Raw genomic sequence first — 15,329 nt, 5'->3', positions numbered from 1 at the left:
TAAGTTGTGGCGTTATTATTAGGCCTATACATACGATTGTTAACAACCGGTTCGTGGAGGTCATTAAATTCTAAGAACAGGTTCGCACGAACCGGTGCGAAACGGCTGAATCCCACCACTGCCCACAACCCCCACAATTACGGGAGGAGCCAAAAGTGGGTCTGAAGGTCTTGAAAAACTGACAATTGCCGACAGGGGAAATATGTAGAAAAACCCAATTTCTTTTTATGGAGAGAGGGCCATCTTTCGTAGTTACACTACTGTGCATAGTTTCTATATAGACAACGAGGTGAATTTCTCTATATATGCACATTTGTCTATATACGTTATCAACATATGGAATATATTTGTTTTTTTTTAAATTCCGCGATTTAATCAGAAACATGCAAGTAAAGCCTTACTTTTTATCTTAGCTACTATCGCGATTAATTGAGAAATATTTATCATTGAGAAATACTCACTCTGTACATTTAGCTAGTTGCTGCACTCTCTCTCTTGAATTAGAATAATTATCAGCCAGACTAAAACTTTTGTATCGGGGGGGGGGGGAGCATCAGTTTGATATAATTGAAAATTCCCTCACCATATTGTAATTAGGTATTTTCAATTTCAATAGAGTATTGTTTTGCAAGCGTGCAACGGTTTGTATACCCAGTATGTTTTAATACCTCCATTGAAAAATACGTTTACGAAAGTGTATGTTCGCAACTCTCATAATGATTACCTATAATTCACTTAGCATTTTCCAATTTATAAGTTCTGTATGGCTTTCACACTCCCATCTATCGAGTAAAGAGTAATTATAAAAACCAGGATCCTTAAAGGTATCACTGTATATTGATCACTAACAGGAAAACTAAATTAGATTATTTCAAATCAATAATCAATAATCTTATTTTATAAGATCTTTTCAAGTTTTAGTGTTATCGTTAACACTAAATATTATACTGTATTTCGGTGTTTTACCGTTATAAATATCTACCCGTCTGTATAAGAATACATTTGTCAAAAAGCATGATTCTCGTTGGCTCATGATTAATAAACATTTCTTTGTAGCCCCTCTAACCGTGCTGTATAAAACAATCCATTCCGAGAAGTTCCCTATGGGAATATATATATCTATATGTAATTCTTATCTCTTTCAACCATTCCACCATAAAATCACATTAAAGAGAGTATTCATAAATTGCAAACACGAGAGGTGTAGTAAACTTCAAAAAATGTTACACTCCTCTCGCCCTGACTGCTTTATAATGTCACACTCTTCTTAACCTGACTGGTTTATAATGTCACACTTTTCTTGACCTGACTAGTTTATAGTATCACACTTTTCTCACCCTAACTACTTTATAAAGCCACACTCTTCTTGACCTGACTAGTTTATGGTGTCACACTCTTCTAGCCCTGACTAGTTTATAATGCCACACTTTTCTACCCTGGCTATAATTTCTAATGTGACACTCTTTTTGACCTGACTAGTTTATGGTGTCATACTCTTCTTGACTTCCCTAGTTTCTTATGTTACAGTCTTCTTGACCTGACTAGTTTCTAATGCCATACTCTTCTCGTCCTGACTAGTTTCTAATGCCACACTCTTCTCGCCCTGACTTGTTTATAATGCCACACTTTTCTACCCTGGCTATAATTTCTAATGTGACACTCTTCTTGTCCTGACTAGTTTATGGTGTCATACTCTTCTTGACTTCACTAGTTTCTTATGTTACAGTCTTCTTGTCCTGACTAGTTTCTAATGCCATACTCTTCTCGTCCTGACTAGTTTCTAATGCCATAATCTTCTCGCCCATGACTAGTTTCTAATGCCACACTCTTCTTGCCCTGACTTGTTTATAATGCCACACTTTTCTACATTGGCTATAATTTCTAATGTGATACTCTTCTTGTCCTGACTAGTTTCTAAGATGGGTACACTATTGTTTGATTTCTTTCAGGAAATTCCAACCATTATGAATGAAAAAACAAAAATTACACAATCTCAATTAAAGCTTCTTGATATACCACATTGACTGTTGTTCCTTCTTCCGACAATATAAACATGTTTTGATGAGATCCAACATTACTGGTGAATCAGCCTTTAATTTCAGAATTTGTCTTGTCATCCCTGGAGGTTCAAGAAAATTCAGGAATTCAGTTGGGTAACCTACACTGCAATGCTGACAATTGGTCTGTAGATGCATTCCTGTCCGGGTACCTTTTCCAGTAATTGATGTATGTAAGCCAGAGATCAGGGCCGGTGTTGGTAGGTTGACACCACTTGTCAAGTGCCGTTGTTTCAAAAACATGCATAAATATTACGGCATAAATAACAGCGACTCTATTATCCATTGAGACACCACTGAGTTGTAGATATAGTTTGTTGTCAAGACAAAAATGTCCATTGTGAAGGATAAAACTTAAGATTTCTCTGACAGTGTCTATTGTCAGCAGGAAAGGAAATGAGTTTTAGGAACTAAATACACGCTTTGAAGGAGCAGTGGGATCATTGGTATAAAAAACAAACAGAAAAGACAGGAAGTTATTTTTTATATTCTAGCTTGTCAATATCAATAATTTGACTTTCTAATTCATAAGAAACTTTAGACTTTGTATTTTGACATCACAAACATATAATTTGAACCAATGCTGCATTCAACATATCACGTGACACACAAAAATCAATATTTATGTGTGTTCTTTTAATATTTACTTTTAACTAATGTATAATACAAAAATTTGAATAATAATCTACATTCTACAATTTAATACCAAACGTATTAACATAAATTCATAAAATAGTTCAATAAAATTTTGAATGCAAGTCAACAAACGCGATAACATGGCCTGTGACCTGTGACGATATGATTAATAAACATCTTCAGTAGTACTAAACTTGACCAATGGGAAAAATAATACAAACTGAGAACTAGGTACACGGCGTATACCCGCGTGTACCCCCATTTCCATCACTGATTGTCAGTCCGTACATCTCCAAATTGTTTACGTGATTCGACATGAATTCATACACTGCATTGACGCCATCTTCTGTTTTTATAGATGGGTACAGAGTTACGATGTCCAATGTAAAGAGTATTGTTGTGTTGATCACCAAGTGAAATGCATCCTTGATTCACGATAGCATGTCTAGTGCATTATTTAAGTGGGTTGAAACGTATTCCAATAACGGCACCAAAATTGGTATAAAGCGAAACGTTGAGTGTCTAAATAACTAATAACAACATTTTGGTGTTATAAGGTCGTTTATTTCTAGTATTAACTAGCAAGATACTGAGATTACTTTGTACAACCTCAAATTCCATATATATTTCACTAACTGTGGGCTACATTTCAGAATAGTTAGCAAGAGTGCATAAACGTATTATACGAAAGAATGCTTGTTCTAGAAATTTCGCACAAAGTTACACATGGGCGATGTACATATAGTCGTTCCTCCTTTTGAACTGATAGACTATCCACTCACAGTTAATTATTGTAACTCTGACCGAATAGTGGGATTTGACCATCGCTCTTATAGCCCCAAGGTGCGAAGCGCGTTTTTACGGCAAGGGACATGAACGATTCACAATCCGGGACTATTACCATAAGGCCACATTAATTATTGGCCCTCCAGTGGCACACCGGTATGTCTGCGGACTTGCACCGCAATAACCGGGGTTCAATACCCGTGGTAGGCAGAGCACAGATAGCCCATTGTGCAGCTTTGTGCTTAACTTCAAACAAATTAAGTATTTAATATTGTTTTTGAATAATCCAGCATTATAAATTGAAGACAATAAAACTAGATAGTCATATTTAATGTTTATTATAAATTAATTGCGACTTTCAGTGATTAGTATACGTTAACATAAAAGAAAATCACTTAACCTATTAATCAATTGATTGACTAATATTATTACTAATTAAATTTATTAGGATTTTCTTCAAAAGGCTTGTTCAGCAATAGGATAATCCATCATTTAATCGTCCATAAAAATATTTAAGCTAGGAGATGGTCAATCAAAAATTCGTGTTTGGACAATAAAAAAAAAACAGAGGTCTGCGTAGTTAACTATATAAAAAAAATCTTTTCATTTATTCAATTATTACGTGAATCTTCATTAATATTCTACTTTTAATGTCAGTAGTTATTATTCCGTACAAGCTATACACATTAAGTGTTCTGCTAGTTCACCAAGAGGTTTAATGGTACATAAGATTTAAGATGTACTCTAATTGTATCGGTTTATATGAAACTTGATTAAGTAATGACGAAAGTCAACTTGAGGTACTTATAACACACACGCTGTATGGTGAGAGTCATGGGGAAAAGAAAATAGCACCGATCTAGGTTTTCAAATTCATCTCTAGAATTAATACTTTCTGAACAACATACTCTTGCTTCTAATCCTTAATACTTCCGTAAGCAGTAAACATCGAAACTTATCAATGCAATTATTACAAATCTTGCATTCTGTTTTGCAAATGTCAGTGTATTTTTCTTCTTTTTTTATTATGGCCGATTTTATCAGAATAAATAACTTATGTGAATATGATTTGTTTTTTTGTAGTTAAGCACAAAGCTACATAATGGGCTATTTGTGGTCTGCCCACCACGGGTATCGAAACCCAGTTTATAGCGTTGTAAAGCCACTGGAGGACTGTAAATAAGAAAAGGTTGACATTTAAGGTACTTGTGTTAATATAAATAATTAAAACACTCATACGATCAACGTTTTTTTTTTTGTTTTAAGTACACAATTAAAAACAATTATTCTACAACCGTCAATGGTCTCAAAAACCTGAGGATCACGTGACTGGACTCCCAAAAATGTGATGCTAACGGATTCAAAATAGTGTTGTTGTTTTTTAATCATATACTTAAAAAAACCGTTTATTTTTTGAATGTTTTAATTAACTCATTTAAATGTTATTTTTCAATATTTCATTAAAGTATTAAAAATGAGTGTGTTTGATAACATAACACTAAAGAGAATGTTAAAGCTACATTTTTTCTTATTGCTATGTCTGTTGTATCTCATCTACTTCATAAATCTAGGTATTGGCGCAAGGGCCTCGTCAGCTTTGAATTAGGCATATGTAGTGTGGTTGACATATTATAACTTATTCCCTTTTGGTTTCACTCATGGATTCTTAGAATTGCTATAAAAACTAGAGTAGTGCTATTCCAATCTTATAGCAAGCCCAACAATACAATAGTTATATAGTTTTCTTTGTTTTAAATATTGATTAAATTTTTTACTAGATACTATTGGTTTCATTCTATTATTTCAGTACTGATATTAAATAATTTCATACAATATTTAAGAAATATTTGTGACATAATTAATTTTAGACAATAAATGCTAACAATTGGTTGATATACATAGACAAGAAACTGGTGGAAGAAGGTTAGTCTAGGAAAAAATGGAACCAAATTCTGAAGTTGTGGCCATTTGATACTCGGACGCATATTTCAATAGATAATATTATGGGATATATATATATATATGATTTATTATTCATTTTATTTAGTGTAAATCCGTGATAGCCTATAAAAATGTACTGAACTAAGGCGACATGCATCACTATTACTTAACAACACTTCGTATTACAAATTCATTCAAGTGCTGAGCATAAAGAGCAAAAAAAAAAAAACACACCAAAAACCAAGTATATAGGAAATGGCAAGATATTACTTTCAGATGTTACTAAGCCGCGAACCCTTTCTGCCCGCAGGGAAAGGGTCTTCACACCCATCCTACACATTTAACCAAACCAAAAATTTGCTTACTCAACACTTAACCCTTTAGCCTCTATGTCAAAGTTTGTTCCTATGCTGATGACGTAACATTTTACCTCAAAACATGTAGGTCTTGGAACATGAATGGAAAATAATTAGGGAAAAAAGGTTTCAGTTTTTTGTTTTTGAATTTCGCGCAAAGCTACACGCGCTAGCCGTCCCTAGTTTAACAGTGTAAGACTAGAGGGAAGGCAGTTAGTCATCACCACCCACCGCCAACTCTTGGGCTACTCTTTTACCAACGAATAGTGGGATTGACCGTCACTTTATAACGTCACCACGGCTGAAAGGGCGAGCATGGTTGGCGGGACGGGGATTCGAACCCGCGACCTTCAGATTGCGAGTCATGCCGGGCCGTTTCAGTTTTAAAATGAATGGTACACAAAGACTTGGTGTTACGTTTTTCAATTTCGCGCAAAGCTACACGAAGTTTATCGCGCTACCGTTCCTAATTTAGCAGTGAAAAACTAGAGGGATGGCAACTAGTCATCACCACCCACCGCCAACTGTTGGGCTACTCTTTTACCAACGAATAGTAGGATTGGCCATTACATTATAACGCCCCCATGGCTGAAAGGCTGAGCATGTTTGGTGGGAGGAGGATTTGAACCCGCGGCCCTCAGATTGCGAGTCATGCGCCCTCACCACGGCAGGGGGAAAAAAAAAGATAGATTAGAAATACTATTTTTACAAGCCTACGATTTTAAAATCTCAACGGGCAACTGAAAAATATTATAAAAAAGAAAACATCTACTGCTATTCTAAAACTACTAACTTATTCCAAACGACTTAAACCTCTAAGTTCACTGTTAAAATTATTTTTGATTAAGTTTGCCTATTGTCCGTGACATTTCGCCCCCCAGAGGAATGTGTATGTGTGTTTTTTTTATAGCAAAGCCACATTGGGCTATCTACTGTGTCCACCGAGGGTAATCGAACCCCTGATGTTAGCGTTTTAAATCCAAAGACTTACCAACCCATTATATAGCTTTGTGCTTAACAGCAAACATACAACTTGTGATATTTCAAAAAACAAAAAAGAAACAAAACAAATATAATAAGGACAAGCAAGCAAAACAAGTTCGTTTATCTTTAAGCAAAAAATAATAGTAATAATAATAATAGTAAATAATGAACAAATATTTCACAAAGTTTTTCATAGTTTTAAATGGAGCCAAGACTGTTTACCCACTTCTTTGTATTTCATTTATTAATCTTCTTCTATTGGAGTGATCAATCAACCTTTATAACAATCGAACACTATTACCTTAGCAATATATGTATATATAAATGTAGTTTTCATCTAATAAACTTAGCGAAATTTTTAAGTATCAAAACTTAAAACGTAGACTAATTGATTCGGTAAATCATTCCAAACTTCAAATCTAAGAATTAAAAATTATTAAGAATAACCTTGTATTTTGAATCATAAAAGTTATTTAAGAATGAATTTTCATATCCCGTATAATAATATATACATGAACAGCATGTACTCATATTAAATTACTTTCGTTTCGCTAGAGGGCACTTTAAGTACAAATACGATGGTTATTTAATGCGCATGCGTCAAGTGAAAGAAGAAAAAAAAGGAGCGTCGGTTGGTTCGGGCATTTGGTTTGGCTGTGTTAAGTGGTTGCTTTATCAGAGTACCTTACTTGTTAAACTTAAAGCGAGTATGAAAGTACCTTCTGTGCTTTACACATGGCTCCCAAAGCTTGTACATCGTGGTTTGTATGAGTACCTTCTTGTAGACACAGAACACAAACTGGAACTTTACATAACATGCAGTACATACTTAAAGATTCCTCAACGTGTTCTAAGCAGTTTGGTTTTCTTTCTTTGTTTCTTGCTTTCAAACTCGCTTTTCCTTCCTGAGGACTAACTAACGAGTGTTTTATGAGTGGACCCCTAGCCGGGTGACAACCATCCCGACAAACTTTACAGTAGAAAACTTCACATTGTTCACACAAGACATCGGCTTCCTTCGGGTCGCCTTCACATAGCTGGCAGTAAACAGGTAAGTTTTTAGCTTCTTTGTATTTATCGACAATGTTTTGGAGAGTTCGGTTTTTAGGCAAGTTATTGGCTCCATTGTCATCAAAGTAAATAACTTTCTGACACAATGAACAAACTAGAGACAAAGCACTACTATGTATAGGCGGGAACAAAATACCCTGGAAATTTGGTGTACCTACATAACTGTTTGGTCGACTGTTGCATACCACCCCGCTATCGGTCTCGCTAACTAAACTAAGTTTATCAACATCTGAATAATCCGAAGTTACTTCACTTAAATTGTTTAAAGAATCGTCTGAATGCTGCTGACTTTGTTGTGCAGGTTGTTGACAGTGAAGAGCGCACTTTAAACAAATAGAATGGTAACAAGGTAATAAAACTGGATTGTGAAAAAACTGCTTGCAAATCGGACAACGCAGTTCTTCTTCCATTTTGGTTGGAATAAAAAAGTGACAAAATAACTTGGTATTTTCCATTTCATAAACAGAAAAAGTTATTAATAATTCACTTTTAATTTTTCTTTTAACTTGCAAAAACCAGGTACTACTCAATGCACCAAGTACTGCTCAATGGCACTAGTAAAGAGGTTTCACCTCAGTAACATTTACCCACAAAATGTTGTATTCTCATCTGTTTTTAAAAAATGAATTATAGAAAGCTAATCTTGTATCTATAAACCAAATTCTACAAAACATTGTTAATAAATACAAAAGCTAAAACTTACCTGTTTACTGCCAGCTATGTGAAAGCGACCCGAAGGAAGCCGATATCATGTGTGTAAACAATGTGAAGGTTTCTACTGTAAAGTTTGTCGGGACTGTTGTTACCCGGCCAAGGGTCCACTCATAAAATACTTGCTAGTTAGTCTTCAGGAAGGAAAAGCGAATTTGAAAGCAAAAAACAGGGTATACTTTCTAAAGTTTTGAGGGTTTTAGTAGGCCTAGCTTATGAATTAATAAAGCTTTAAGTACATTTTTGTAGTACAGGATTTTTCCCTCATCCACAGGCAGAGTAGTGTTTTTGGGTGACAGGGCCAGGAACATGAAATTCCGGCAATTGTTTCTTGGAGGTGTTACAAAGACTGTTGGAAAGTCCGGAATTTGCTGTATCCAAATATACAATCCATATGATAGTAACGTATTTCAATCGAAAGTTATGAGCAGTCAGAGACATAGGGTTTCGGAGTGTCCGCACCACCTTACCACTAATTGATTATATATATATTTTTTTTTAATTCTCAAATCAAATTATGCGTCCTTTCTTCATTGTCTGTTTGAGGTTGGAGACCTTGTTTATTGATCTTTTGATCTGACATAAGACTACTACTACTATCAATTCTTTCCTTGTTGGCACCAAACCTATTTTTGAGTATCACCACAACATCTTTGGGCTTTATAGATAGATCTGCCTCAACAAGGGCTGTCAGAAAGTCCATCGTGATCGCATCTACAGTGGCTGCACAGGTTGAAAATCGAACATCTCAGAACCTTGCATACGCAGATAATCGAAGGAACAACGGTGATTCATGATGACATATCGGGGAGTAGCAAAGTTCCAGCCACGGTTTGCTGAAGTTCTGTTGTGCTTTGGTTTGAAAAACAGATGCAATGAAGTACCATTATGAACCATGTAGTTTTAGTTGATGATGTGGCCAGTAATGACTCTGCCAGTCTGATTTAGTGTAAAGTGTAATCGTTATATCCTACATCTTTTATATTTTTAATCAAAATCGGATAAATTCCAGAATTTTTACGGCCGATTCCTGCCACCACGGCGCTTCTGGTTGAGGGAGAAATCCGGTGTTATTACAAATAAAAGCCAATTTTCCTGTATTTTGATACATATGTTTTTTATATCTAAAACCAAGTCTGTGATGCGAAGTTTTCATCCGCAGTTATAGTTGTCATTGAATTCCATATTGCAATTTATACCAAAATGTTTCCTCCTCCGCCTAGAACGTACAATGAATATTCATAAAGTTTTGGAAGTGTTTTTCTATTTCATGTTGTCATACTTTGTTTGTCAGGCTCCTTGCCTCAAGTTTCTGCCAACATGATGACTGATAACAGTGGAACTATACCATCGCGTTATTGTGTTATAGGTATACACAATGAACACACTGTGTTATAATCACCCTTCGTGATACTCAACTAATGCATGGAGGGATATACTGAACTTGATTAGTGACTGTGTTACAGCGTCGATGAGATAAAAGACAATTACTTAACATTTCAAACAGATGTGAAATAATGAAAAGTAGGCAGACTCGCTACACAGTGATCGTTTTAACTGTTTTCGTGTTTCACTCGTGCAAACATAATCGATCATAAACATTTTGCACCTTCTCTTTCATTTGACGTAAGAAGAGGATTTCTTTTTCTTCTTCTTTTTATCTCTGGGACTACACGTTCATTTGTCATCAACAGAGTGGGGGATAACTTTATTCCATCCAAATAAAAGACTTTGAATTAATAGTCATTTAACTTTTTTTAAATTTAAGCGTTGAACCGCGCCTAATTGCCGAATCTGCGCAAAAAAGTTAAATCAGCTGGCAAGCGCCTAGCTCGAGTTGCGTAAATAAATTAGATAATTCACGAGCAGCTCGCGTGCATACCTCGCTCAGGAGTGTTTTTATTTAATTTTTTTCATTTATGTTCTCTTATTTAATCTGATAAGTTTGTAATTCGAACATTTGAATTACGGTTCTACCAATAAATACAAAATACACATGAAAAACAAGAAACATAGTGCTTTCGTGTGACATCTTGAGGAGGAGGAAGGTGGAGCAGTTTCCCCTGTATTTTTTTCTTTGGGATATATTATCCATACAACATTTAAAATAATTAAGTCAGACTTCTTTTGCCCCAAATCCCGCCCATGCTGATGGAAGATCATTGGTGATAGTTCTTTGCCTCGCGCACTCGTGCTGTCGCTTTGTTCCAGGGCTGTATTTATGGAATGAGACTATTACGAACACATTAACTGTGCTGGTCTGAATTTCGAATCTGTGTTCGTAAATAGGGATAATTAACAACGTGTCACAGTTTCTGAAAGAGTTAAGATTTTCAGACAATCTTTATGTTAGTGGCGTGTTTTTAGTCGGAATCTGTATATAGACTAATGTTAACATCAAACTGCTTTGTTTTTGTTTTAGAATTTTTGTGCAAAGCTATACAAAGGCTATCTGCGCATAGCCGTACATAATTTTGAACTGATAGACTAGAGAGAAGGCATCTAGTCAAAAGCACCCCCCTCCCGCCAATACTTAAACTACTCTAATCTGTCCGAATTGTGGAATTTGACCCTTATAACTCACCGATGACTCTAAAATGCAGACCATGTGTTTGCGGCAACGGGCCATGAACTATAAATCCTCGGATTCATAAATCCGAGCACGCTAACTAGTAGGCCTCGCCCAGTCTTAGCATGTAACTGCACTGCCATTCATAAGTAAAACCTATATGCAGCTACAACTTAAAGATAAGAAACTAGTAAACTATGAACAACACACTTCTTTCATAGATTGTTGAATGCTTTATATTTCTCGAGCTCATGATAAGATTATATTTGTTTGTTTATTGTCAAGCACAAAACAACACAATGGGCTTTCTGTAACCAAAATGGGTATCAAAACCCGTTTTTTTTACGTTTATAAGCCTTCAGACTTGCCGTTGAGCCACTGGTAGGCATCATGATTAGAGGAAATATTGATAAAGTTATATAAATATCGATTGTTTAACATTAACACCCGATCTGTAATCTGCTGCAGGTCGAAAATCATTATTAAGTTAAAAAAGGAAAAAACAAAACAAACATAATTATTGTATTATGATCTGTACTAACTCCATAAACTAATATATAATGAAAGGATAATTTTTCCAATAATGTCAACAACTTCCATGAAACTATCTTCGTTTTATAAGTAAATTATAGCTCTTATTCTTATTTGATCTTCCGTATAACACAAAAATACAGAATACAAATACAAATACCCAAGCATTGTTTGTTTCTGAGGGTGATTGTATTATTATTAGTTTGTTTTTTTTTTTTGTGTCGGTGATTTTTAATTATTACCCAAGCCAGGCACAACACTGTACTCGGTTTCAATTTAGCTTGACTGTAAAACATTCATGAATAAATTAATTACCAGTGTGATAGTGAACAAACTTTTAATTAGTATTGTATATATATAATTGTAACACTCAACCGTTCTGTTAAGGTATTTTAAAATGGCATCGCACGAAAAGATTACTCTCTATAGCATGCATTATTATGAAATGTCAGGCCGTTCACAGAATGTTACTTTCTTGAGATTGGGGTTGTACATTATCTTCATCTTTAAGTGTTTCTTGTTGGTTAGATATCAAGATTAAGATGCTGACTGGTCAAAACATGCTTACATAAAGTTTCAGTCCATTGGTTAAGATGCTGGCTGGTCAAACCATGATTACATAAAACTTCAAACCGTTGCTTAGGATGCTGGCTTGTCAAATCATGATTATGTAAAGCTTCAAACCGTTGGTTTTATATTAGACCTCATGTTCCATTTCGAGAAAAAAATATAGCAGATGACGAGTTTTCTTAAATCAAAGCTCGCAAAGTCTTGCGTTGTCTACAGGATCAAGCTTCCATGAAATAGTCAAAGCTCCCAAAGTCATGTGTGTGGTTTATTGTCTACAGGATCAAGCTTCCATGAAATAGTCAAAGCTCCCAAAGTCATGTGTGTGGTTTATTGTCTACAGGATCAAGCTTCCATGAAATAGTCAAAGCTCCCAAACTTTTGTGTGTGATTTATTGTCTACAGGATCAGACTTCTGTGAGATAGCTGTTACCGTTTGTAACCATAACTAAACAAAAGGAATAATACATGTTTATGAAATTTCGACATCAGGTTTAACGAGAATGTTGAAACATCATCATAGGAATTTAGAAGAAAATATCCGAATTTATCTTACTACAGATTTCAAATTCGATGACGAGGAACCCACTTTGAGACTAATAATGGCTGGAGACGGCTTAAATGGGTAATGAAGAAATACTTTAATATAAGTTTAACATGACAGCAAATGTACAACGTTTCGACAAGGTTTTGTCATCATCAGGTACAAATATAAGCCGTCTCCAGCCATTATTACTACAGATTTATTCTATAACTAATTAAGCAAAGTTAACAGTTATTTCAACTGTGACACATACAAGCAACTGTCAGTGTCACACATTCACTAGAGCTTGTAATACATTTTTTTTTTCCAAATTAATTATTTTTACTCAACTATTTATTTCAAAGCTGAAAATTGTTGTTGCACGAGTGCAAAGCTACAAAATATGCTATCTGTGCTCTGTCCACCGCGGTCTATCGAACCTCGGATTTTAGCAATATAAGTCCGTAAAACTATCACTGACCCACCAGAGGACGTTGAAAGACAAATTACCTTTTACTGGAAATGACTGGTTTTTCCCTGTTTTAATTTTCTGCTGCTTCTTCCCGCTCTTGCAATTCTATTTATCAGATCTCGCATTTATTTATTTGTTTTTTTGTTAAACCATCTTCCAACGATGTTACAGTGCAGACTTTCTTATTTAAAAAATAATCCCAAACATCTTTCCTCGTAATTGTTAGGACAAGTTTTTGTTTTCAAACAATTACCTATTTTCATACTAAAATATAAGGTGATCAATGTTTGGAGGTAACAAATCACTTTTTTTCATGGTTCTCGGAAAGATATGTTAGGCAAATGGATGAAAACATATGGCCTGGCATGACCTTGAAGTTAAGACGCTCGACTCCAATCTACGGGTCAAGGGTTCGAATTTCCGTCCTTTTAGCTGTGGGAACGCTTTAAAGCGACGGCCAATCCCACTATTCGTTGATAAAAGAGTAGCGGTGGGTGGTGTTGATTAGATGCTTTTCCTCTAATATATCACTGCTAAATTGGGGACGGCTAGCGCAGATAGCTCTCAATTAGCTTTGTGCGAAATTCAAAATCAAACCAAACAAACTGAAAATATATTTATACCAGAAGTAGGACTAGGCTCATGTAATTTTCTCTGGCTACTTTATTATACAAATTGTTGGGTAATAGTACTTTGTAGAAGCCAGGAATCCAGATTTAAGGTCTGGCGTTTCAATGGTCTAAAGTGTGAAACACAACTGTAGTAGTTAATATTTAAGCTCAGTTTAACTTTGGCTGCAACGGAAACGATTAATTCAAAGTTTGTTCTTTCCGCTTACAATAAAATCGATCTCGCATTTTGCAACATAAGTTTTTTCTCAACAGGAATTTTCGTCGAGAAAAAAGAAACATTAACTGATATATTTTTATTATTATATATTATATTATTATATTATTATATTATTAATGTCTTTATTTTGTTTCTTGTAATAGTATAATTATACTTTCATTTTGCTTTAATCATTTTTGCAAATTTTGGAATGGAAGTGTTTTTATTTAAGAGAGTTTTAATGTTTAGAAAAGTGATCATATAAAGTTTATGAAATCATCTATTGTTCTTTGTGTTAGTCAAAAATCCATTCATTGTTTTTCTTACTTTCATAAACTAAACAAAGATAAAACTTTAGATTTTTACCTTAGAAATTCTGTATGGGACCATTAACTTGAACTATGTTCTACAATAACTTTCATCTTCATGTTGCATGTACACATTTCGCGAAACGATAAATCTAAACTGCTTCTCTGTTTTATTTTTAAGAATCAAAGTTGTCGCTAGGTACTGGCACACGAGGCCCGTGCCCCAAATTCCTAGTTGGTGTCTGGAAAAATCAAAATAGCAAATCATGATCGATATCATACCAAAACGTCAAAAATTCCCGCACCTATGGACCCGAACCCGAATCTTTTAGCATTTAGCGACGCTTTTATTAAGAATAAGTGTGTTATACTCGCTGTAATTTTTCCCCTTTGTCACAAATTATAAATTACATTATGATTTCATTTCATCCATCTTTTAACTTACTTAAAAATTCTTGAAACACTTGATATTTATGCTTTTTTATCTTGATCGATAAGCTTAGATTTAAGCATATGGTTGCACGCTATGTTTTCTTCTTAATTTAGATGTATTGTTTATGATTGGGGAGTTTTTAATATCACGTAATGAACGCGTGGCTTAATGACTAGAATTTTCTTGATAGTTTAGGAAACGATTTGAACTATACAAAACGGGCTTTAAGCGAGACTATCTTTGATAGTTTATTGAATTATCAAGTTAATTAATTCAACGTTATAAGTTTTCAATTTGTGTTTTCAACAAAGTAAGAGATACATGAAAGTATTGTACGCACGAGAAAAGTAGCAAGTATGTGGAAAGTTTATTAAGACGTTATTTATTTGTGAAGTTAAGCCTATTATTAGTTACGTGGAACTTGCAAAAGTTGTAGGACTTGTAGTGGAAGAAATGGTTTGGTTTGTTTTGGAATTTCGCGCAAAGCTACACGAGGGCTATCTGCGCTAGCCGTCCCTAATTTAGCAGTGTAAGACTAGAGAGAAGGCAGCTAGTC

The 15,329-nt window shown here is 34.8% G+C and overlaps 1 pseudogene; it reads right to left on the bottom strand.

The window, feature by feature from the left end:
* Positions 1-7,458: 7,458 nt before the first annotated feature.
* LOC106461633 lies at positions 7,459-8,241 on the bottom strand (annotated as a pseudogene).
* Positions 8,242-15,329: the final 7,088 nt, after the last annotated feature.

Source organism: Limulus polyphemus, unplaced genomic scaffold (genome assembly GCF_000517525.1).
Source record: "Limulus polyphemus unplaced genomic scaffold, Limulus_polyphemus-2.1.2 Scaffold1001, whole genome shotgun sequence".
Lineage (NCBI taxonomy): Eukaryota > Metazoa > Arthropoda > Merostomata > Xiphosura > Limulidae > Limulus > Limulus polyphemus.
The sequence above is the reverse complement of the archived record's forward strand: the minus strand, read 5'-3'. Positions and strand labels throughout refer to the sequence as shown.